Genomic DNA, 25,633 nt, shown 5'->3' on the forward strand with positions numbered 1-25,633 from the left:
TATGAAATTACAAAGAAAGGTAGAGTGTCATAAGAGCACTTGACAGAAAGTCTAATCTGGACTCTAGGAAGTGAGGTTTGAGGTGATGGGGTAGGCATTAACTCTGTTAAGAGGTAAGTGTGTGTGTGGTGCTGGGAACCTAGAAGCTGAGGGGGAGCAAGAGGCCAGACCATGTGGATCCTGTAAGGAGTTTGTGTCCTTACCCCCACGTGCAGTGGGAAGTTGTAGAAGAATTTTTTTTTTTTTTTTGGCCTCTCCACGCAGCTTCCTGGAATTCCCAGGGAAGTTGTAGAAGAATTTTAAACAGTGGAAGCAGGCACAGTCAGCTATGAGTGTTAAAAACTCCCTCAGGCTGTTGTATGGGGAATTGGCTATTGTGTGGGGATTGAGGCTGTTAGCATGAGATTAAAATGGCTGCTATTAAAGGCGGCCACGTGTTCTTTCCTGTTTCTCCCTTGAAGAGGTGGAGTCTCCTCCCTTTTTATCTGGGCTGGTCTGTGGGTTGTTTTGACCCACAGAATGCAATAGAAGTGATGCTCTGCTGGTTGGGAGGCCTGGGCCTTAAGAGGCCTGGCAGCTGTGCTTTTTTACTCTCTTGGAGCCCTGGGCTACCGCAGAAAGAAGTCCAGCTCCCCCAGTGGAGAGAGACGTGGAAAGAGAGAGGCCCAGTCATCCCCCAGCTCTTCCACCGTTTTAGCCGATGTGCTAAATCACACATGAGTGATGCCATCTCAGATAGTCTAGCCCAGCTCCCAGCTGACACCATGTGGCGTTGAGACGAGCCATCCTGAGCCAGAGCCTCGTCCAAACTACAGAATCAGAAGCAAATAAGTGGTTGCTATTTTAAGCCACTGTGTTTTGAGGATGACTTGTTACCCAGCAATAGCTAACTGAAACAAACAAATGTTTTTTGAGATCTTACCATCTTATGTATTAGCTCATTTAATCCTCATTAGTCATTCTATGTGGTAATATTATTATTGCCTTTATATGTATGAGGGAACCAGGGCACAGAGAAGTTAGTGGAGTGCTAGCAAGATACCTGACACATAGTAAGTGCTGAGCATGTGACAGCTGTTAGCAGCAGCACGTTCATCAGCCTTAAATTTTCCATAATTCTTAAAGAAGTGATAGTAAAAGGAATTAGAGCGTTATTAACCTAGTTACTAGTGGTGTGATTTTAAATAAGTGACTTCACCTTTCTGAGGTTCCATTTCTTCACTGTAAAATGGAAATTATAATACTCTTCATCTCAGAGGACTATTGTGAGGAGCACAGGGTCTGACGGGGGGCAAACATCTAATATACAGCAGGGATGCTAATTACTACAAAGCATGCATCCAAGTGTGTTGTCGCCACAAGGATGAAGCTATTTTCTTGGAAGGCCTAGTGGAGAAACAGAAAGGCATCAGGTCCTTGGTGATGTTGTCAAGTGCTGGATCAGGCTTCACCTGAAATGAGTTACTTCAGAACTTCCTTATTAGGGAATCCAATAAATCTTTTTTTTTTTTAATCATTTAAGCCCAGTTGAATTGGGCTTTCTGTTACTTGGAACCAACATCCTGATTCCTGGGTTCTGTTATTTGTTGATTCATCAGATATGGAATACTGTTTAAAGTACTGTTTTAGGTGCTGGTATTATAATGGTGAACAAGACCCTCAAAAGCCCTGTCCTTGTGGAACTTACGTTCTAGTGGGGAAGGTAGATGATTTTTTTTTTAAATAAATTTATTTTATTTTATTTTATTTATTTATTTATTGGTACACGGGCCTCTCACTGTTGTGGCCTCTCCCGTTGCGGAGCACAGGCTCCAGATGCTCAGGCTCAGCGGCCATGGCTCACGGGCCCAGCCGCTCCGCGGTATGTGGGATCTTCCCAGACCGGGGCACGAACCCGTGTCCCCTGCATCGGCAGGCGGACTCTCAACCACTGTGCCACCAGGGAAGCCCTATTTTATTTTTGTATGCGTTGGGTGTTCGTTGCTGTGTGCGGGCTTTCTCTCATTGCAGCGAGCAGGGGCTACTCTTCATTGCGGTGCGCAGGGTTCTCATTGCAGTGGCTTCTCTTGTTGTAGAGCACGGGCTCTAGGTGCTCAGGCTTCAGTAGTTGTGGCTCGTGGGCTCAGTAGTTGTGGCTCGTGGGTTCCAGAGTGCAGGCTCAGTAGTTGTGGCTCGCGGGCTTAGTTGCTCCGCGGCATGTGGGATATTCCCAGACCAGGGCTCGAACCCGTGTCCCGTGCATTGGCAGGCAGATTCTTAACCACTGCGCCACCAGGGAAGCCCCAAAGGTAGATGATTTTTAAAGATTAATATTAGTGATATGAGCTATGAAGGCTGAGGGTAGGGATAGAGAGTGACAAGAGCTGCTGTTTTAGGTGGAGGGGTTCGATAAGATATCCTTGAGGAAATGTTACTGGAGGAGGAACCTGACAAAAAAGGAGGAAGCCAGCTATGCACCTGTTTTGGGAAGAAGGACATTCCAACTGGAAAAAACAGCAAGTTCAAAGGCCCTGAGGTGTGCTCGGTGTGTGGGAGGAGCAGAAAGGAGTGAACTGGACCAGACTGAGCCCGTTGAGCAGGAAGGAGATGAGGGCAAGGGGGCATGCAGGGCTGGATGGGCCTTGGGAAGGGCTTGAATTTGATTGCCAGTGAGATGGGAAGCAGTTGGAGCATCCTGAGCTGAAGAGTGATGTGATCTCACGTCCTAATGGGATTCCTCTGGCTGCCATGTGGGCACCAAGGTGGACGCAGGGCTCCAGCGAGGAGGCTGCTGCACTAGTGCAGCTGAGAGACGATGGTGGCTTGGCCGGCGTGGTAGCAGTGGAAGTGGGCAGATGTGGTTGGTCTGGGGGTGTAATTTGAAGGAAGGAGTGGGCAGGACTTAGGTGTGGGGGGAGAAAGGGGAGTCAACGACTGTAAGATTTTTAGCCTGAGCTGTGGGGCGGGGGCTGAGGGAGCCTGTGGACATGGTAAGCGTCCCAGCGGGATGAGCATCACCACGATACAGGAGTCTGGCATCCAGGGGCAAGTTCTGGGCTGGAGATACAAACTTGGGAGCCGTTGGCATTTTCATGGTAGTGAGGCCCAGGATGAGATCATTAAGGAAGGGAGCATGGATGGAACTGAGGTCTGGGCGTGGGAACAGCGAGCTCTGTGAGGAGGTTACTGCAGTCGTCTAGGCGAGAGATGACAGTGGCCCGGACCAGGGCATAGGCAGGCGTGAGCGGTCGTCTGGATGCATTTTGAAGGCAGAACCCACAAGGATTGGTTGCGGGTGATGACAAAGAAATGGACCAGGGCCTCCTGAGAACAGAATAGAGTCAGAACGTGGGGCAGCGACTCTGCTTCCCTCCTTCCCCAGGCCCTGTGGTCTCTGCTGCTCTTTGCGTCTGCTGCTTCCTCTGTTTGCAGGCAGCTGCGGTGCCCCACAGCCCTTCTGTCCCCATTCCAAATTCCCCCAGACGGAACTCGGATTGCTGGCGTCCAGCATCCAATCTTGCTCAACCCGCTGTAGCTGGAGGATTCCTACAGTGATGTCTGTCTGCTGGGAAGGGCTGTGGACTGGGCGGTCACCTCACACATTCACACAGTATCCCTGATAGTTGGTGTATTATGGGCAGGTGTTGGGCGTGATTTGACCCTGTTTTGGTAGGTGGGTGGGACAGACCATTTACATAGCCTTAGACTCGTCCTGGGTTGGGTGATGGGGCAGGGGAAACCAGGAAGGTGGGGTCCGGCAGGCTCTGGCTCAGAAGGGTTAGGGTCGGCTTGGGAAGGTGGTGGGGATCCAGCACAGCTTCTGCCACCTGTGGGTGCTCCCACAGTAAGGGACACACAGCGATGACTGAAACAGCCTCCATGCTGCCCTCACAGAGCACACATCGCGGGGCGACAACCCCTTACCAGATGGGGTCAGGGCGGGAAGGGGGAGCCCAGAGGAAGCACCTGACCTACTTGAAGGTATCAGGGAGGACTTCCTGGCGTAGAGACCCCATGAGATGAGACCTGAAGAGTCAGATGAAGGGAGTTAGGGACTCTGCTGGTGACTGCTTGTAGCCCAGTTAGTAGATACTTAAAAATTTTTTTTTATATAACTTTAGATTTACAGAAAAGTTGCAAAGATTGTACAGAGACCTCCCATATACCTTACACTCAGCGTCCTCTAATGTTAGCATCTTACTTAATTGCAGTACCTTTGTCAAAACTAAGAAATGAATGTTGACTAGTATCCTGCTACTGAAACTCCCGACTTTGTTCATATTCCGCCCATTTTCCCACTAATGTTCTTTTTCTGTTCCAGGATGCAATCCAGGGTACCCTGTTGCGTTTATTCATCCTGTCTCCTTGGTCTCCTCCAATCTGTGACAGTTTCTCAGTCTTTGTTTTCCTTGACCTTGACAGTTTTGAGGAGCACCGGTCAGGTATTTTGTAGAATGTCCCTCAGTCTGGGATTGTCTGTTTTTCTCATGGTTAGACCGGGATTGTACGTTTGGGGAAGAATATCACTCAGGTGATGGTAACCCGGATCACTTCGTTACAGCCGTGTCCGCCAGGTTTCTCAGCTGTAACCTGACAGGTTTTCCCTTCCCTTACGCTGTTTAGAAGCAGGTCACAAAATCCAGCCCGTAAGCTCCAGTTCCTGGAGGGAAAATATGAAAGAATTTGTGTTCATATTGTCAGAACCACTACAGTAACTGATAAACACGGGAAGAACCTTTGAGGCTGTGCAAATGTCCTATTTCTCCTCAAAGTTCCACCCACTAATTTTAGCATTCATCTGTGGACCGTGCCTGCAGAAATCATTACTGTGGTGTGTTCTAATGACACTTTTCTATTTTCCTCATTTCTCCTACATTAATTACTGGGAATTCTTCTGTAGGAAGGTTTGTCCCTTCTACCCCATTTATTTTATTTGTACAATCATTAATTTATATCAGTATGGACTCATGGGTATTTATTTTATTCTTTGGGTATAACCCAATACTATCATAATTAACTTTTTCACTCAAATTGTTCAGTTTTGGCCCTAGGGACTCTTTGAGTTTGGCTCTGTATTCTTTATTCTTTTTTTTCCTTGAGCACTTCCTTACATTTTGGCACTGTGAGATGCTCCAGGCTTACGTTGCCTTTTCCTTGCCCCAGCCCTAGAATCTGCCCCTTTCCAGGGAGCCCTGGTTCCTTTGATAGAGAATGGTATGAGACACCAAGGTCTGGACACTGAGTGTGGTCATTGCTGCTGAGGTTTCCTATTTCTAGTCCCTCTCAGCTGACAGAGCTGGGGAAAATGTATGTGTACAAACCCATGTATACACACGTCTGTACTTCTGTGTGTGTGTGTGTGTATGTATAGATATAGATATCTGTGTATAAAAATATACCTCAGTCCATACTGCTATCTCTGACTAATCCAGCTCTAGAGGGTTCGTTCTCACCTTCCCCCCTCGTTTTCTTTGTTAACTTCTTTCTCTGGCAATGAGAAACCTGGCTCAGTGGGCACTTTTTGGTGTTCATCTTATGGGCCATCTTGGCGAGAATTGGCAGTGTTGGCCATTCCCACCTTCCGTAAGGATACTCTTTCCTGGGTTTCTGTGACAATCCTGTCCCCTGGTTTTTCTCCTGTGTCTTGCTTCTTTGCAAGAAGTTCTGTTTTCGCCGACCTCTTAACTCTGGTGGGCTCTTCTCCCCTTCCAGCCCGGGCCATCTTACCCTCTTCTGTGGTCTGTTTCCTGTCTCTGTGCTGATGATGTCCACTCTCTGCCCTTAGCCCCACCTCCTCCCTGGGCCCCAGACCTCAGGGTGCTGAGGCCTCAAGAAGCTCTCTCTCCCCACCCTGCCCTCAGGCCAGATGACCCCTGAGCCCCTAATACTCACCGTGTCCCACATTGCAAACCTGCTCCTCCTCTTGGTCCCTATATTAGGGGTGGTTCCTCCACACCCCAGGCTCCCAGAGAGAGCCCGGGGCTGCATCCTTGATGCCTCCCTCCCCATCCCCACCCTGCAGCCCAACCCATCATCCTCCAGAGCTTGACCACTAGGACTCCTGGATGCTTCTCCCACCTGCCCCTTCTCACCTTTCATGGCCCTGCCTTGGTCTAACCCTGTCCTCTCCCACCTTGTCTCTGCCTGGCCTCCCATCTCACTGTTTAACCCCCCTCCCACTTGACAGCTGAGGGATTTTTGTGAAAGAGAACTGATCATGCCTTCCTGCTTGAAGCCTTTCCATGTTTCTCCAGAGTCCTTAGGACCCAGTCCTAACTCCTTAGACTGGTGCTGAAGACTTGGTGTGATCTGGTCTCTGACTGTCCCTCAGCCTGTCTCCCTGACCACCTGAGCTGCAGACACACTGAACTTCCTCTCTTCCCTTGAGCATGGCCGGTGTTCTCACCTGGGCCTCGGCACAGACCCCCTCTTGGCCCCAGCAACCTTCAGCCCAGCCATTGCTGCCCAATCCACACACCTCCCACTTTCTTCCCACTCATATTACCTTGAAACACTCCCAGACATCATCTGGAAAGATGATGAACAAGATGTAACCAGTGGTCATTTCTGAGTGTTGGAAGTAGGGGAGTTGCAAAATTTTTTTGCAACAAACACGTTTTCGCTGACTACTAACATAACACAGCAAGAGCTGTTGTGGGAGCGAGAGTTAACTAAACCAGAAAAAGGTCACATGCTGTTTGAGCCTAAGAGGAAGAGACCTCTCAATCATTTGTGTTACCTGCAGAAGCCGGCCAGGCAGGAGAGAACAGAGGTGTGTTTCCCAAGCACACTGTACAGTCACCCCAGACTGGACTTCGGAGGAGTGCCTGTAAGATTCCTTTCGAAATCACATCAACTTAGGGAACTTTCTACCGTCAGTGTTCACAGCTATCATTATAGACAGGACTTATGTCATTTAGACGGTGTTTGACAAGCATTTGGAACAACTGACTTGTAGAAAAGGACTTTGTACGTCTAAAGGAAGGTTACTAAAGTACGTTGGTGTTGGGAGAATTCTTGTCTTATCCTCCGATATCAGTGAATTCTGTGTAAAGGAACTATGGGTGCATCTGCTTTGAGACCTTTTGCGGCTTCACATCTGGCTGGCACGTGCTGCCCACGCTGACATGGCGCTGCTTCATGCCAGGCACCAGTGTACACCCTTTGCATGTATGAACTCAGTAATAACCTCACATGGCCCTTAGGAGGCAGCTGCTGTCATTATCCCATTTTTCAGTGAGGCGTTTAGAGTTTAACTCAGTTGCTTCAGGTTCCAGAGCTAGTAAGTGGCAGGACTGGGATTTGAACCCAGGAATACCGTTGGTTCTGTTTGTGCCTTCAACCCCCTTCCTCCTGGACCTGGACTCCATTCTTAAAGGAGAAGCTCAGGTTCCTTCTTTTGTTGTTGTTTTTTGTTTTTTGGCCTCGCGGCATGGCTAACAAGATCTTAGTTCCCTGATCAGGGATTGAACCCCGGGCCCTCCGCCGTGAAAGCCCGCAGTCCTAACCACTAGACCTCCAGGGAGGTCCCTGAGATGTTCACAGTTCTGAATACTGCAATTTCTTCTGTTCAGAAGAGGTTAAATGACTTTCTTTTCTAGTTGCCAAAAATCTGTTTTCAACATCCCCAATTACTTGCAAAGAGAAACACTTTTAACTTTTTCTTTTTAAGGGAAAATTTCAAACATGCACAAAAGCAGAGAGAAAAGTCTAATGAACACCCATCACCCAGCTTCAGCAGTTAACCAGCATGCGGCCATTCTTGTTCCATCCATATTCTGCACCTTTTCCTCCCCTGCTCAGTTAATTTTAAAGCAAATCCAGGTATGTTTTATTAAAAGACATTGCCTTGGGCTTCCCTGGTGGCGCAGTGATTGAGAGTCCGCCTGCCGATGCAGGGGACGCGGGTTCGTGCCGCCGTCCGGGAAGATCCCACATGCCATGGCCGCTGAGCCTGTGCGTCCGGAGCCTGTGCTCCGCAACGGGAGAGGCCACAGCAGTGAGAGGCCCGCGTACCGCAAAATAAATAAATAAAATAAAAGACCTTGCCTTTAAAGAAAAGGGGACCCACAGTTCCCTGCCCCAAGTCCTCCCCCTTCTGGCAAACTGTACACCTTCCTGACTCTCTCTTCCCTCTCCCCTCATTTTCCAAATGCAGACACACCTGTGCGGGATGTGACACTATTGCTGGCTCCGTCCCTGGCTCTCCCATTTCCTGAAACCCTACCCGCGCCGGGCATTTTTCCACGTTGCCCTGAAGCCTGAAAACGGCCCTCCTAGTGACCGTGGATGGCTGGTGCTGCCTGGCAGGCCCATCCCCTTCAGAGGGACATTTAATCTACATGTGGCTTTCTGCCGTGATAGTGGCCTCTTCCTTATTTGGGTTATTTTCTGGATGCCCCCTCCACTCAAGCCAGGTCAGGCCTCCTGTAACACCCCTTGCACTCTGTAACTTCAAGCACATTATGTTTAACATAGTCGAAATGAAACAGGGATTTGGGTACTTATCTGTTAATTGCCTGGGAGCTCCACGACTCAGGTCTGTCTTGGAGACCTGAGCATCACCCAGCACAGGGCCTGGCACACAGTAGGCGCTCAGTAACAGGAATGAATGAATGATTGCCAAGGTCAATATCTGGGCGTTTATCAGGAGGGCAATAGGAAGCCACAGAAGTGTTTTAGGCAGAACTGGACCCATTTTTCTCAAACTAATGTGCATATAAATCCCGTGAGATCTTGTTAAAATGCAGATTCTGAGTCAGTGGGTCTGGGGAGGGGCCTGAGGTTCTGCATTCCTAACAAGCGCCCAAATGATGCCAATGCTTTGAGTCACAAGGCTCTTGCTGTGCTGTTCAGTAAGGCAGCCACCAGCCACGTGTGGCTGTTGAGGATTTGAACTGTGGCTGGTGTGACCTGCTGTGTGTTCTAAGTGTAAAATACCAGCCAGATTTCAAAGACTTAGCACAAGAAAGAGAATGTAAAATATCTCGTTAATAGTTTTTATATTGATCTCATGTTAACATGGTAATATTTTGGATCTATCAGGTTAAATAAAATGTTATTAAAATTCATTTTACCTGGTTTTGGTTTTTAATGTGGCTACTAGAAAATTTTAAATTACATCTGTGGTTCTCATTATGTTTCTCCTCTTTCTCACCTCTAACATTTGTACATGCTTTTCCCTCGTTTTGAAGCACCCCCCCCTTCTCCCTACCTCCTCTTCACAACTAATCACACACATCTTTCAGGTCTCAAGATGTCTCCTCCTCCAGGAAGCCCCCTTGATCCCCCAGGGTGGGTCAGGTATCCGTTTTGGGCTTCTGCTCTCTGGGTTTCCCCCATCCCAGCCCTGACCATCTGTGATGTCAGCGTCTAAACGTCTGTCTCCCGGAGACTGGAGACAGGATGGCGGAGGAGAAGGACTTGAGCTCACGAAAACATCAAATCACAACTAACTGCTGAACAACCATCAACAAAAAAAGACTGGAACCTACCAGCAAAGATATTCTACGTCCAAAGACAAAGAAGAAGCCACAAGGAGACAGTAGGAGGGACACTTTCACGATATAAATGTCTGTCTCCCTCTTTAGAAAGATAAATCCATGAGGATGGGGACAAAGTCTCTTCTGGTCACCACTTTTATCTCCAGAACCTGGCACAGAGTCAGTAATATCCATTAACTGAATTAAGAAACGACAAGATGTGGGTCGTGCGCACCTGTAACTCTTGAACTGGACCATGAAGCCCGCTTTCGAGGTCTTGTTTAATGTGCCCTGACATCAGCGCAGCATTCTGAACTGCTTTAACTTTTACTGGGTGTACAGTAGACATGTTGTGAATCTCATCAGCACATGCACCAGGCAAGGTGTCCAAGAAAGTACGTAATAGCACTGACAGCAAAACATCGGAAACAAACCTGATGTCCACCAAAAGAAGAATGGATGAATTGTATCTTCACACAGTGGAACATTATGCAGCAATGAAAAGGAAGGAACTACAGGTGCGCAAGAAAAATAATGTGTGAAAGGAGCAAAATTCAGAACATTTCATATAGGATGATACTATTTTATAAAGCTCAAAACCAAGCACACAGAAACATTGTTTAGGCATTTGAAAATATGGGATAAAACTGTATCTTAAAATAGCAAGGGGGAGAGGGAATCTTTTGGGATTGGTTGTACTGTGCAGTTAAAATGGGTATATTTTATTGTGCATAAATTATACCTCAGTAAAGCTGAGTTAAAAAGGAGAGTGGGCAGAACAGACTCCCTGTTGTGCCTCTGGATATACTGTGTAAGGAGGTGATGCTGGGGGCATATGCCACCATATGGTGACTCACCTACCTGTCATGCTGAGGAGGTCAGGCAGAAGAAAGGACCTGAGCCACTTAATCACTGAGCCAGGTAAGGGACATTGCTTTCTGTGCTATGTCTCCAGTTCCAGTTCCATGCCCGGTGATTATTTGGAGCTCAATAAATATAGGTACTTTTAAGTAAAATTCTTTTGGAAGTAAAATACAATTTTCTTAACTGTTTGAATTTAACAACCCCAAAACACCCTGCCTCTGGAGTGCTTGCTGTGTGAAGTAACGCATTTCCTTCTGATTCAGGCCCTTTTGACTTGGATCCTCTTATCTGTAGCCAAACACATCCTAACTGGTGACCGCGTGGTGAGTGAGTTAACTGCTAACATCTTAGGGGTGTTAAAAAACAAAATTTATGGGGGGGTGGGGTGGAAGGGAGGCTCAAGAGGGAGGGGATGTGTGTATACATATAGCTGATTCACTTTGTTCTACAGCAGAAACTAACCCAACATTGTAAAGCAGTTATGCTCCAATTAAAAAAAAAATAAAAGACTTAAAAAAATATCCCTGGGTAAATTGAAATCTAATTGGCACTATTTAAAATTTCATGAATTGGGCGGCATTCTATACGGCAGACAGATATTCCTGGAAGTTACACAACATGGAAGGCTTTTATAGTAAGGAGGATGGGACAAGGAAACGAAGTTATCAGCAAGGAAAAAATGAAAGTTCATTGGTGGAAAACAAAAGTTCAGGTGACAGTGGCTCCTCACTGCCTGAACTGTGGTGTTTTCCATTGGCTGGGCTTGTTGCAAGACAAGAAGGAAGTCTTCCTTCCCCCTGCTAGGGTAGTAAAGTAGTTGTGCTTCCTGTTTGGGAGTGCAAGGTACCTCTCTTCCTGCTGGGGTCAGTAACTGGCATCTTCCTGTCTGGGTAATTGATACTCCTCCTCTTTGAGATAACTGACGACCAGTGGTAGGGCATGAGACCTCCCTCTACAGGCCTCTCTGACTCCAATTTTAGTTGGTTTCCTTTTATTAATTTTCACAGGGGATACCTACTGCGTGTCAGGCCGTATGTGAGGCCCTTACCTGCATGATTTCTTTGCATCTTCACACACCCCTGTGAGGTGCTGTGGGCCCTCAAAGACACTACAGATTGTCAAGCTTGCTCTTGCCTCCCACTGGATGCCTCCTGGGTCTAGACACACTGCTGTGTCCGCCCATCACCTTCAAGGAAATCCAACACTGCAATCACATATTCACGAGCTCAGCCAACTTCCAGAAACATGAGTGATAATAGTAATCAGTTACCACTATTTTATGTCACTAAGTTTAGGGAGGTTGGTTAAGCAGCAGTAGCTAACTGATACACCCCCCTCTCCCCAAGGATAACCACTGTGCTGACTTGACCTCTAATGCCGTAGATTAGTTTTTTCCCCCAATTCTTTACTGTGTATAAATAATAAAGTGTATCAACCTCCGGGTTTCCTCTTTTATCATGATCTCTGTGCTTGGACCCATCTTACGAGAGTTTAAGGAGTGGGCACACACTTTGGCTTCCTGGTGCCCCTTCCTTTGAAGGCGGTGTAGTGGACCTTGGTTATATTGGCCTGTCCAACATCCATTCATGTTGCAGCACCCCAGAATATCCCTCACTCTTCATCTGTGTGTTTGGGGGGCAGCAAAGTCCACCTGCTGCTTCTCTGGGTATGAGCCCATAACCTAGGCCTGGCTAAAGAGAATCTTCCATCTCCCTGACCACAATGACTGTTCAGAAATGGGCCTGTGATCTGAACCTGGCCAGCGAGAGCCAGGGTGGGCTTCTGCTGAACTAGTAGGGAAGGGGAACTCCTTTTATCATATGGTTTCCCAGCTGGTAGAATCTAAGGCCAGAGCTGCTAGGGGCCCATTGTGAAAGGAGAGCTTGCCTGGGAATGAAGACAACACAAGAAAGGAAGGCAGAGCTGGGAGACGGAAGGAGAAAGAGAATCCTAGCTACCTCCTTGGCCCTGGGTCCACCTGTACCTGAAGGCAAACTTAACCTGTTTCAAATTAGATCAGCCTATAAATATTTTTTCTGCTTAAGCCAGTTTGAATTTGGGTTTTCTGTTATTTGTAGCACAAAGAGTCCCTGCAGGGGGTTATGCACATGGAGTTGTTTAAAAAGACCCAGTCAACGTTTCCATTAGCTGGACCCAGTGCTCGTGTGGAAAAGGCAGTGTAACAGAAGTTCTCACACTGTGGAATCTGGACCAGGCCCATCAGCATCACCTGGGACCTTATGAGAAATGCAAATTCTTGGGTTCAACTTTAGCGAATCACAAACTCGGAATGGGTTCCGGCAAGAGTGTTTTGAGAAGCCCGCCAGGGGCTGTGCTAGTCAGAGCGTCACCACAGGTGAGCATGGTGGGAGAGAAACAGCACAGGCTTGAGGTCCAAGTTGTGTCTTTGCCTCTCTCTGTCTGGCCCTCTGATTTCAGGTGAGTTACGTAAATCACCCTGCTTCAACATTTCCTACCTGGAAAATGGTGCACTTCTATCTGATAGTACTGTTATGTAGGCCAGTAAGTTCATAGAGGTAAATCGTTCAGAATAGCGCCTGGCACATAGTCCACGCTCGTTAAAGTCAGATCCATGGTTTTCAGACTTTGTTGGACATTAGAATCACCTTGGAGGGCTTGTTAAAACATTGATTGCTCGGCCCTCCCCTCCCCTCAGAATTTCTGATTCTCACTAAGGGAAGCCTGGAAATTTGCATTTTTAACTAGTTCCCAGGTCAAGTTGATGCTGCTGGTACAGGGGACCCTGCTTTGAAAACCACTGAGTTAGATGTTACTGCTAGTGGTCTCCAACTCCCTTTCTGGTGGTCCGGCAGTCACCTCAGGTGCTCTGGAATCGCTCTTTTCCACTGACTCAGGCTTCTTTCTCCTCCTCTCCCTCCCCTCTGGCATCAGTTTTGATAGCTGGATTCTCTGTGCTGGTAATTGGAGCTCTGAGCCCAGCTTTCCGCTGGGAGTAGCCCCAGCCTCCACCTGTTCAGGGAACCTGATTGATGGTTCCTTCAACCACAACTGCTCCTTTTTTGTCTGCCTTCAGCGCTGTCTCCAGCTTGCTTATATAAGCAGATCCCTTTCCTTCTAACCTCTAGTAGGCTGCATTTGCTACATCATTCCTGACACTGGCTGTCCAACCCCCATCACAGGCATTTCTTTGCTTTGCTAATAAAAATGGCTTTAATTGCAGAGCCAGTTAAGCTCCCCTCCAGCAAGCTCCTCTATAACTTGACCTGTTAGCTAGAGCAAGAAGGTCAGTGTGGCTGGAGCTGAGAGTGAGGGAGAAGGATGGCAGGAGATTAGGTCAGACATATAGGCAGAATGTAGACTGTACAAGGCTTTATGTGTCATGAGAAGAACCTGGGCTCTAACTTAATAGTAGTAAAAAATTTAAATCATTAAAAAAACTTGTGACATATAGTATATCTGTGTGTATATACACAATTTATACATGTGTATACAGTTGAAAAAAATTATACACTGAACACATGTGTAGCCACCACATAGGTAAGAAATGGGACATTGCCAGTCAAAACCTTCCCTAACATTTGTGGATCCTGGACCAACAGTGCAAATGGAGGCTCCCTACCTATAGTTCTCACCCTGTCTTCCCATTCCTGTCTACATCCTGAACCCTTGTGGGGTCATCCATGCATGTGTGAGGGCACCCTAATCTGCATGGTGGAGCTTGGTCCATCTCAAATCACCTCTTGCCCACCCCTTGGATCTAGAGGTGTGCACACCAACGTGACCTGCCCTGGGTTTGGGGGCGAGAAGGACCATGACAAGGTCCACCCAGGTGCTGGAAGCAGGTTCAGGAACACTTGGGTAGAGGATTCTAGAGAATTGGGTCCTCTGTGCATGGCCTGGAACTGCATTATCCAAGAAGGTAGCTGCTAGTCGCGTATGGCTATTTCATTAATAAAATGAAATAAAATTTAAAATTGAGTTCCTCAGTTACGCTAGCCACACTTTAAGTGCTCGTTAGCCACAGCTGGCTAGTGTCTGTTGCACTGGACAATGCAGATACAGAATGTCTATAACTGCAGAATGTTCTATTGGACAGTGCTGGTTGGGAAGGAGGAGTGGTTTGGGTTCCATAAGACAGGACAGTGTGACTCCCCCGACCCCCCGCAACTGGTAAAAAGGTCAGGCAGGAGAAACTGCCTGTGAGAGTAACCAGATGTTGGATTTAACAGACAAAGTCTTCAAAGTAGCCATTATATAAATATGTCCCAATAACTAAAGGGAATCATGACTTAAAAAGTAAAAGTAACGTATGATGATACTGACTTACCAAATTTAAGATATCAATAGAGAGTTAGATATTATAAAATAGAACCAAATGGAAGTTTGGAGCTGAGAAGTGCATTAACTGAAATGAACAAATCAGTAGATCTGAGCTGACAGGAGAAATAATTAACAAACTTGAAGAGAGATATTATGTGTTCTAAAGAACAAAGAGAAAAAAGAATGAACAAAATAAACAGAACCCAGAGAAAAGTGGGACACCGTTTAGCAAAACAGTATACACTTAATGGAGTGCCAAAAGGAGAGGAGAGAGAGAGCAGAAGAAAAATTATTCTAAGAAATAATGGTGTATACACACACACAACACATGCGTACATACATACATGTACATATAGTATTGTTGGGCCTATAACATATAGAATGGTAATATAACTGCCAACAACAGCACAAAGGAAGTACATTAAAGCAAAGTTGTATTGGGCTAAGGAGAGGACGCCAGATGGTAATTTGAAATGAACAAGAACAAATGAAGAGAACAAGAAATGGTAAGAAGGTTAATATAACAAAAGCTATAAATATATGCTTGCTCTCCTCTCTTCTCTCATCCTCTTTAAAAGACAAAACACTATATAAAGTAATAATTAAAACAACGCATTCTTGGTAACATTTGTAGATGTAAAATGTATACCAATAATACAGTACAAAGGGGGGAAAGGTAATAGAACTCTACAGGAGGGACTTCCCTGGTGGTGCAGTGGTTAAGAATCCACCTGCCAGTGCAGGGGACGTGGGTTCGAGCCCTGGTCCAACAAGATCCCACATGCCGCGGAGCAACTAAGCCTGTGCCCCACAACTACTGAGCCTGCTCTCTAGAGCCTGCGCGCCGCAACTACTGAAGCCCGCACACTCTAGGGCCCATGTGCTGCAACTACTGAGCCCGTGTGCTGCAACTACTGAAGCCCGAGTGCCTAGAGCCCATACTCCACAACAAGAGAAGCCACTGCAATAAGAAGCCTGTGTACCACAACAAAGAGTAGCCCCCACTCACCTTAACTAGAGAAAGCCTGTGTGCAGCAATGAAGACCCAATGCAGCCAAAAGAAAAAAAAAAAAAAAACTCTATAGGAGCAATGTTGCTATAGCTCACTGGAATTAAGTTAGTATAAATCTGAAGCTCATTCTGATTAGTTAAGATGTATATGGTAAGCAACCACTAAGGAAATCACTCAAAAAAATTAATGAAAAGAAATTAGTAAAGAAATTTAAGCTACATTAGAAGAGATTCACTTAATGTAAAAGAAACAGTAAAGGAAGAATAAAGGAGCAAAACAGGCATGAAACACATAGAAAATAAAAAGTGAAATGGCAGATATAAATCTAACTATACCAATAATAACATTAAAATTTAATAGATTAAAACTATCCAATCAAAAGGCAGAGATTGTCAGGGAAAAAAAAAGAACCCACCAAGATCCAATGATATTGTGACCTATAGGAAACATACTTTAGATTCAAAGATACAAATAGACCAAAAGTGATAGAATGTAAAAGGTATATCATGTAAACAGCAACCATAAGAAAGCTGGAGTAGCTATACTAATATCAGATGAAATTGATTTTTTAAATGTTACTAAATAAAAGAGGGAAATCTTATAATCAGGTCAATTTATCATGAAGATATAACAATTATAAACACCTATGCACATAACAACAGAGCTCTGAATACAGAAATGAAAGGAGAAAATACAGAAATACAGAAATATAGGTCAATGGAACAGGATACAAAGCCCAGGGATAAACCCACACAGTTATGGTCAACTAATCTATGACAAAGGAGGCAAGGATATACAATGGAGAATAGACAGCCTCGTCAATAAGTGGTGCTGGGAAAACTGGACAGCTACATGTAAAAGAATGAAATTAGAACACTCCCTAACACCATACACAAAAATAAACTCAAAATGGATTAAAGACCTAAATGTAAAAGACTGGACACTATAAAACTCTTAGAGGAAAACCTAGGAAGAACACTCTTTGACATAAATCACAGCAAGATCTTTTTTGACCCACCTTCTAGAGTAATGGAAATAAAAACAAAAATAAACAAATGGGACCTAATGAAACTTAAAAGCTTTTGCACAGCAAAGGAAACTATAAACAAGATGAAAAGACAACCCTCAGAATGGAAGAAAATATTTGCAAATGAATCAACAAAGGATTAATCTCCAAAATATATAAACAGCTCATGCAGCTCAATATCAAAAAAACAAACAACCCAATACAAAAATGGGCAGAAGACCTGAATAGACATTTCTCCAAAGAAGACATACGGATGGCCAAGAAACACATGAAAAGCTGCTCAACATCACTAATTAATAGAGAAATACAAATCAAAACTACAATGAGGTATCACCTCACACCAGTTAGAATGGGCATCATCAGAAAATCTACAAACAACAAATGCTGGAAAGGGTGTAGAGAAAAGAGAACCCTCTTGCACTGTTTGTGGGAATGTAAATTGATGCAGCCACTATGGAGAACAGTATGGAGGTTCCTTAAAAAACTAAAAATAGAACTACCATATAACCCAGCGATCCCACTACTGGGCATATACCCTGAGAAAACCATAATTCAAAAAGACACATGCACCTCAATGTTCATTGCAGCACTATTTACAATAGCCAGGTCATGGAAGCAACCTAAATGCCCATGGACAGATGAATGGATAAAGAAGATGTGGTACATATATATATATACAATGGAATATTACTCAGTTATAAAAAAGAACGAAATTGGGTCATTTGTAGAGACGTGGATGGACCTAGAGACTGTCATATAGAGTGAAGTAAGTCAGAAAGAGAAAAACAAATATTGTATATTAACGCATATATGTGGAATCTAGAAAAATGGTACAGATGAACCGGTTTGCAAGGCAGAAATAGAGACAAAGATGTAGAGGGGAAAAAAATACACAATTCAACAATAATATTTGGAGACTTCAGTACACCACTTTCAATAATAAATAGAACAATTGGGCAAAAGATCAACAAGGAAATAGAAGATTTGAACAACACTATAAACCAGACCTAACAGACATCTATAGAAAACCAGAATATACATTCTTCTCAGGTGCATATGGAACATTCTCCAGGATAAACCATATGCTAGGCCATAAAACAAACCTTGATACATTTAAAGAGACAGAGATAATTCTCTGATGACAATGGAATGAAATTAGTTATCAATAACAAAAGAAATTTGGGAAACTCACAAGTATGTGGAAATTAAACAATATTCTCTTCAATAACCAAAAGAAATTAAAGGGAAATTAGAAAAGACTTTGAAATAAATGAAAATGAAGACATCATATACTAAAATTCATGGGATGCAGCAAAAGCAGTGCTTAAAGGGAAATTTATATTTGTAAATACTATACTAAAAAATAATCATTGCAAATAAATAACTTAAACTTGCACCTCAAGACACTGAAAAAGAACAAACTACACTTATAGCAGCAGAAGGAAGAAAACAATAAAGATTAGAGCAGAAATATGTGAAATGGATAATAAAAAAATAATACTGAAAATCAGAAAAACCAAAAGTTGGTTCTTTTAAAGATCAAGATAGGAACACAACATTAGCTAGGTACACCAAGAAAAAAAAGCAAGTAGACTGAAATGATTAGAATTAGAAACAAAAGAGGGGACATTATACAAAGCTTACAGAAATAAAAAGGAATATTATGAACAACTGTATGCCAATATATTAGATAATTTAGATGAAAAACAAATTCCTAGAAAGATACAAACTACTGAAATTGAGTCAAGAAGAAATAGGGCATCTGAAGAGACCCAAAGCAAGTAAAAATATTTAATTCATAATCTAAAAACTCTCCACAAAGAAAACCTGGACTCAAATGGCTTCACCACTGAATTTTACCTAACATTAAAATAATAACTAATACCAGTTCTTCACAGATGTTTCCAATAAATAGGAGGGAATACTTCCCAACTCATTCTGTGAGTCCAGTATTACCCTGCTACCTAAGTTAGACAAAGATATCACAAGAAAACTACAGGCCAGTATCTCTTATGAATACAGATGCAGATGCAAAAATCTTCAAATACTAACAAACCAAATCCAGCAACATATAAAAATAACTACACATCAAGAACAAGTGGGATTTTCCTCTGCCTTCTAGCTCTGGCTGGAAAAGATGGCTCCATGTGGGTTTTCCATTATTGCTCCACAGAAGGAGAAGTTAATCATGTCTAACACTTTGCTGCTTTGGGGCCAGTATCTAGGCCAAGAGCAGAGGTGTGATCCACACCCAGGATTGACGGTTAGGAGCTTTCCTGGATAGACCTGGGTATTGTGTCTTAATGGCTGGCCTATAGCCAATTACAAATTTTCTGACATAAAACTGGAATCAGACAAGACTCAAGCCACTTTTCAGCATCTGTAGGAAGTAGGTCATGAACTCTGCTGTTTGCCACTGTGTATTACATCCATCAGCTTATAGGCAAACCCTAATTATTCTGAATAAAATTTGCATTTGGACACACACACAAAGAACAAGTGAGATTTATTCCAGGAAGTCAAGATTCGTTTCACATCCCCAAATCAATTAATGTAATACACCACATCAGTAGAATAAGAAGCAAAAACCACACGATTATCTCAATAGATATAAAGAAAATATCTGGCAAAATCTCATTCATGACAAAGACTCTCAGCAAGTTAGGAATATAAGGGGACTTCCTTAACATGATAAAGGCATCTATGAAACACTTAAGCGACATCATACTTAGTGGGGAAAGACTGGATGCTTTCCCCCTAAGATCAAGAGGAAGGCAAGGATGTCTGCTTTCACCACTTCTATTCAACATGGTACTGGAAGTTCTAGTTGGAGCAATTAAGGAAGAAAAAAAAAAAGCATCAAGATTGAAAGGAAGAAGTAAACTGCAGATGACATGATCTTGTACAGGCATAGTTTGGAGATATTGTAGACTCACAGTGTAGTGTGTGAACACACCTAGAGACAGAGCTGCGTCTATGGCTGACTGATTTCCCACAGGGTTACCAAGATCATTCAATGGGGAAAGAATTGTCCCATCAACAAATGGAGCTGGGACAACTGCATGGTCACAGAGAAAATAATAAAGTTGGGCCCTTACCTCATACCATATTAAAAAATTAACTCAAGATGGATCAAAGACCTAAATGTAAGAGGAAAAACTATGAAACTCAGATATGACACCAAAACCACAATCAACAAAAGAAAAAATTAGACATCATCAAAATAAAAAAATTTTGTGCTTCAACGGACACTATCAAGAAAGTGAAGACAACCCAAAAAATGGGAGAAAGTATTTGCAAATTATATATATAAAAAGGGGCTTGTATCTTGAATATATTATATAAAGAACTTAAACAACTCAATAATAAAAAAGACAAACCCAGTTAAAAATGGGAAAATGATCTGAATAGACATCTTTTCAAGGAAGACATACAGAAGACCAACAGGCACATGAAAAGATGCTCAACATCATTAGTCATCAGGGAAAAGCAAACAAAAACTACAATAAAGTACCACTTCACATCCACTAGGGTAACCATAAATAAAAAGGGCTTCCCTGGTGGCGCAGTGGTTGAGAACATGCCTGCTAATGCAGGGGACACAGGTTTGAGCCCTGGTCTGGGAGGATCCCACATGCCGCGGAGCAACTAGGCCCGTGAGCCACAACTGCTGTGCCTGCACGTCTGGAGCCTGTGCTCCGCAACAAGAGAGGCTGCGAGAGTGAGAGGCCCACGCACCGCGATGAAGAGTGGCCCCCACTTGCCACGACTAGAGAAAGCCCTCACACAGAAACGAAGACCCAACACAGCAAAAATAAATTAATAAACTCCTAAAAAAAAAAAAGTCTGATAAGTGTTGGTGAGGACGTGAAGAAATCAGAACACTCATACTCTGCTGGAGGAAATGTAAAATGCTGCAGCCACTTTAGAAAACAGTCTGGGAGTTTGTCAGATGGTTAAACATAGAGTTATTACATGACCCAATGATTCCACTCCTAGGGATATACCCAAGAGAAAAGCAAACTATGTCTACACAAACACCAAATGTTTATAGGAGCATTATCCATAGTAGCAAAAGCTGGAAACAACCCAAATGTCTATTAACTGATGAATGGACAAACTAAATGTGGTATATCCATACAATGGAATATTATTAATAAAAAGGAATGAAGGGCTGACACATGCTACAACATGAATGACCCTTGAAGACATTACAGTAAGGTTAAAAAAAAAAGCCAGATGCAAAAGGCCACCTGTTATAATGTTGTACAATTCCATTTATATGAAATGTACATAATAGCCAAATTATATATACATATATATATATATATATATATATATATATATATTTAGAGAGAGAGAATTGTGGTTGATTCGGACTGGGAAGGATGGGCTAGAGGGTGATAGCTAATGGTATGGGGTTTCTTCTTGAGGTGATGAAAATGTTCTAAAATTGACTATCATGAATGTTTCATATATCTATGAATATACTAAAAACTACTGAATTGCACACTTTAAATGGATGAATTTTATGGCCTGTGAACTCTATCTCAATGAAGCTGTTTTAAAAAATGAAACAAAATGTGATATCACTGCACACCTGTCAGAATGGTTATCATAAAAAAGACCACAAATAACAAATTAGGGGGAGGATGTGGAGAAAAGGGAACCCTGTACACTGTCAGTGGGAATGTAAATTGGTGCAGCCACTCTGAAAAACAGTATGGAGGTTCCTCAACAAACTAAAAATAGAAATAACATGATCCAGCAATTCCACTCCTGGGTATACATCTAAGGAAAATGAAAACATTTACTCAAAAAGATACATGCACCCCAATGTTCACAGCAGCATTATTTACAATAGCCAAGATATGGAAGCAACCTAAGTGTCCATCAACAGATGAATGGATAAAGAAGATGTGGTGGGAGGGGATCAAGATGGTGGAGTATAAGGACATGGAGCTCAGTTCCCCCCACAAACACATCAAAAATACGTCTACGTGTGGAACAATTCTCACAAAAAAACAACTGAAAACTAACAGAAGATCTCCTGTACAGCCAAAGCTGCAAGGAAGATCTCCAAGTAAGCAGGTACAATGGGGGGAAAAAGGCATCAGGACAGGACTGGTGACACTGGGAGGGATCTGTAAGGGAAAGAAGGTCAACATGGGCAGCCCCTCACCCTGGGGATCCCCCTCGTGTGCTGGAAAATCTGCCCGGACAGATAGAGGGGCTGGAGAAGTCTAGATTTTATCCGTGAGGAGTGCGTGTGTGCTGACTTGCACACCAATCAGGGCAGAGAGAGATCTGCGCCTTGCTGCACTTCCCAACCCAAAGGGGCAAATGCCCTGGCCCCGCTCACTCCACGCTACAGTCTGGCAACATATCAGAGCAGAGATTCGGTCTAGTTGTGCAGAGACAGACTGGGCTACCTGGAGCGTGATCCAGGCTGAACCACAGACTCCACTGTTGGCACACGCATGGGCTGGTGGAGCAAACCAGGCAGACATTGTCAAGGCAAGCACCGGGCAGAGCCACAGATAGGCACCGTGGCTAAAGAGCTGAATCTCAGGCATACAGGCCCTGGGAGAGGACTACATCTAGCTGCATGGAGACAGCCTGGAGGGCATGGGATGTGGTGATGGTGGGGAACTGTGGAGCCCACTGTCAGCACACACATGGTGGGAGTGGGTCTGGCCCTGGCAGTCATTATTGGCACACACGCTGGGCAGTGCCACAGAAATGCACAGCAGCTGGATGCTGAGTCTCGGGTGGACAGGCTCTGGGCAGGAGCATGCAGTGATTTCCAGGCAGGAACTCTCTGACTCTGCCCACTCCACATCACAGCTTGGAGCCAGATCTGGGGAAGACAGGTCCTGGGAGAGGTCTGCACAGATGCAGCCCAGATCTCAGGCAGCAGCACAGCCACCCTGATTCCTGCAGCAACAGTGCTCCAGCTCTGAGCCCCAGACTATTCCACACCATAGCCTAGCACTAGGTCTGGGATGAACACAATGGAGAAAGGTACATGAACCTAGGCTGATTCTGAGAAGAACCACGGGACACCTGCACAGGTGGTACACAGATTCACTGTGACCATACGGGACTCACTTGCTGCAGCGGTCACCTTCTTTGTGGCATGGCATGCACTCAAGAGCAATGGAGCCTGATAGAACCTAACCCTCAGGTCTTCTACTCCAACAACTGGGGAGTAGATCCTGTCCCCAGTAGTGGTGACAACCATGGAGCCAAGAGGAGGCCCCGTCCAACATAAAGCACAGGCTCTGGACACCAAAACATCAATCACAACCCAATCAAAGGGATGGCATCCAGCACACTCTGAGGAAAAATGTGGCTGTCATTCAAACCAAAACCAGCCCTTGCACCAAAAATACTGGATTCATACAGTCTACACAGGGATGCTCCCACATAAAAACACCCCTTTGAGACGACAGCAGATAACTTTTTCTCCTAAATTCATAGAGACAGAAAAAGTTAAGTAAAATGAAAAAGAAGAGGAACTACTCATAATTAAGAGAACAAGAGAAATCCCCTGAAAGAATAATGAAAGAGACCTCACCAGTCTACAGACCCCGAGTTCAAAAAGAAGGTAATAAAAATACTAAAGGAATTAAGACAGATTATTGAGAGAAATGCAGATCACTGTAACAAGGAAGTAAAAACTATAAAGATGAACCAATCAAAATTAGACAATTCAATTGCCAAGGTAAAAACCAATCTAGAAGTAATGAATAGCAGACTAAATGATACAAAAGAACAAGTAAGTGATGTGGAAGACAGAATAATGGAAATCACCAAATCACAAAGACAAATGGGAAAAAAATCTATGAGATAATATAAAGTTTGCAAATCTACACATAATAGGGGTTTCAGAAGGAGAGAGAGAAAGGGAGATAGAAAATGTATTTGAAGAAATTATGCCTGAAAACTTGCCAAACCTAAAAAACGAAACAGATATCCAGGTACAGGAAGCAAAAAGGGTCCCAAACAAGATGAACCCAAACAGATCTACATCAAGACATATCATAATTAAAATGGAAAAGTTAAAGATAATGAGAGGATTCTAAAGGCAACAAGAGAAAAACAAAGCCAGTTACAAGGGAACCCTCATAAGGCTATCAGATGATTTCTCTGCAGAAACTCTGTAGGCCAGAAGGGATTGGTATGATATATTCAAAGTCCTGCAACCTAGGATATTCTACCCAGCAAGATTATTATTTAGAATAGAAGGAGGGCTTCCCTGGTGGTGCAGCGGTTAAGAATCCACCTGCCAATGCAGGGGACACAGGTTTGAGCCCTGGTCCGGGAGGATCCCACATGCCACAGAGCAACTAAGACCGTGCACCACAACTACTGAAGCCCACGCACCTAGACCCCGTGCTCAGCAACAAAGAGAAGCCACCACAATGAGAAGCCCGCGCACTGCAACAAAGAGTAGCCCCTGCTCACCGCAACTAGAGAAAGCCCGCGCGCAGCAACAAAGAGCCAACGCAGCCAATAGGAGGAGAGAATGAATTTCTCAGACAAGCAAAAACTAAAAGAATTTGGCAATACTAAACCTACCCTAAAAGAAATACTGAAAGTTCTTCTCTAAGTAGAAAAGAAGCAAGGATCTATAGAAAAGGAAAAATCACAGTAGGAAAGGCAAATGTATAAAAGGATTGAAGATCACTTAAATAAGCCAGTACATGGATTTTAAGAAATAATAAAAAATTATAAAAGTGATTATACCTACAATTAACAGCAAAAGGATAAGCATGAAGATGTAAAATAGGACATAAAAGCCACAAAATGTGGAGGAGGGGAGTATAAAAATGTAGATCTTTTAGAATGTGTTTGAACTTCTATGACATCAGTTTAAAGCAAGTAGATATAGTTACGGCTCAACATACTTGAAATCCAGGGTAACCACAAATTAGAAACATACAAAAGATTAACAAAAACCAAAAAAAAGGATCTCAAGCATACTACAAAAGAAAACCCTCAGACCACAAAAGGGAAAAAAGAAGAAGAAATGAACAAAGAAGAACTACAAAAACACTGGAAAATAAGGTTTAAAGTGGTGATAAGTACATACCTATCAGTAATTAAAAGTCAGTAGACTAAATGCTGTGATCAAAAGACAGAGTGGCAGAGTGGATTTTTTAAAAAGACCCTTCAACGTGCTGCCTACAAAAGACACATACAGACTGAAAATGAGGGGATGGAAACAGGGATTCTATGCAAGTGAAAATGATAAAGCAAGGTAGCAAGACTCAAATTAGCCAAATTGGCTTTAAAACAAAAGCTATAATGAAAGCCAAAGAAGGACATTATATAATGATATAGGGATCAATACAACAAGAGGATATTACACGCATACATACAGGAGCACCTAAATATATAAAGCAGATACTTACAGATGTAAAGGGATAAACTGATGGGAATACATGAATATTAGGAGATTTTAGCCCCCCACTGACATCAATGGACAATTCATCCAGACAGAAAGTCAATAAGGCAACAGAGGTCCTAAGTGACACAACAGACCAGTTGCAATCAGCTGATATCTACAGGACACTACATCCAAAAAACCCAGAATACACATTCTTTTTTTTTTAAACAAACTTTATTTTTTAGAACAGTTTTACATTTATACAAAAATCGCAAAGAGTTCCCATATACCCTAAGCCCAGAAGTAGTGTGAACACTATAATTAATATCTTACATTTGTATGGTGACAGTTAAGGAACCAATACGTTATTCTCAACTAAAGTCCATACTTCATTCAAATTTCCTTAGTTCTTAATGTCCGTTCACTGTTCTGAACACCAGACTTTTTTAAAAACATCTTTATTGGAGTATAATTGCTTTACAATGTTGTGTTAGTTGCTGCTGTATAACATAGTGAATCAGCTATATGTACACATATATCCTCATATCTCTTCCCTCTTGCATCTCCCTCCC

The 25,633-nt window shown here is 43.6% G+C and overlaps 1 protein-coding gene across 3 annotated transcripts in view; it reads left to right on the forward strand.

Moving 5' to 3' along the window:
• LOC132416755 (galectin-10-like) overlaps window positions 1-25,633 on the forward strand; it is a 105,252-nt gene that overhangs the window by 2,986 nt on the left and 76,633 nt on the right. Inside the window, exon 2 of one of the 3 annotated variants that reach the window (XR_009517711.1) lies at window positions 9,174-11,756. The exons of 1 other annotated variant lie outside the window; for it this stretch is intronic. The gene's annotated coding sequence lies outside the window, so the exon portion shown is untranslated. Of the gene's footprint in view, window positions 1-9,173; window positions 11,757-25,633 lie in introns of those variants that run through there. One more of the 3 variants, XR_009517710.1, reaches the window with a different exon arrangement.

This window comes from Delphinus delphis, chromosome 20, assembly GCF_949987515.2.
Source record: "Delphinus delphis chromosome 20, mDelDel1.2, whole genome shotgun sequence".
Classification (NCBI taxonomy): Eukaryota; Metazoa; Chordata; class Mammalia; order Artiodactyla; family Delphinidae; genus Delphinus; species Delphinus delphis.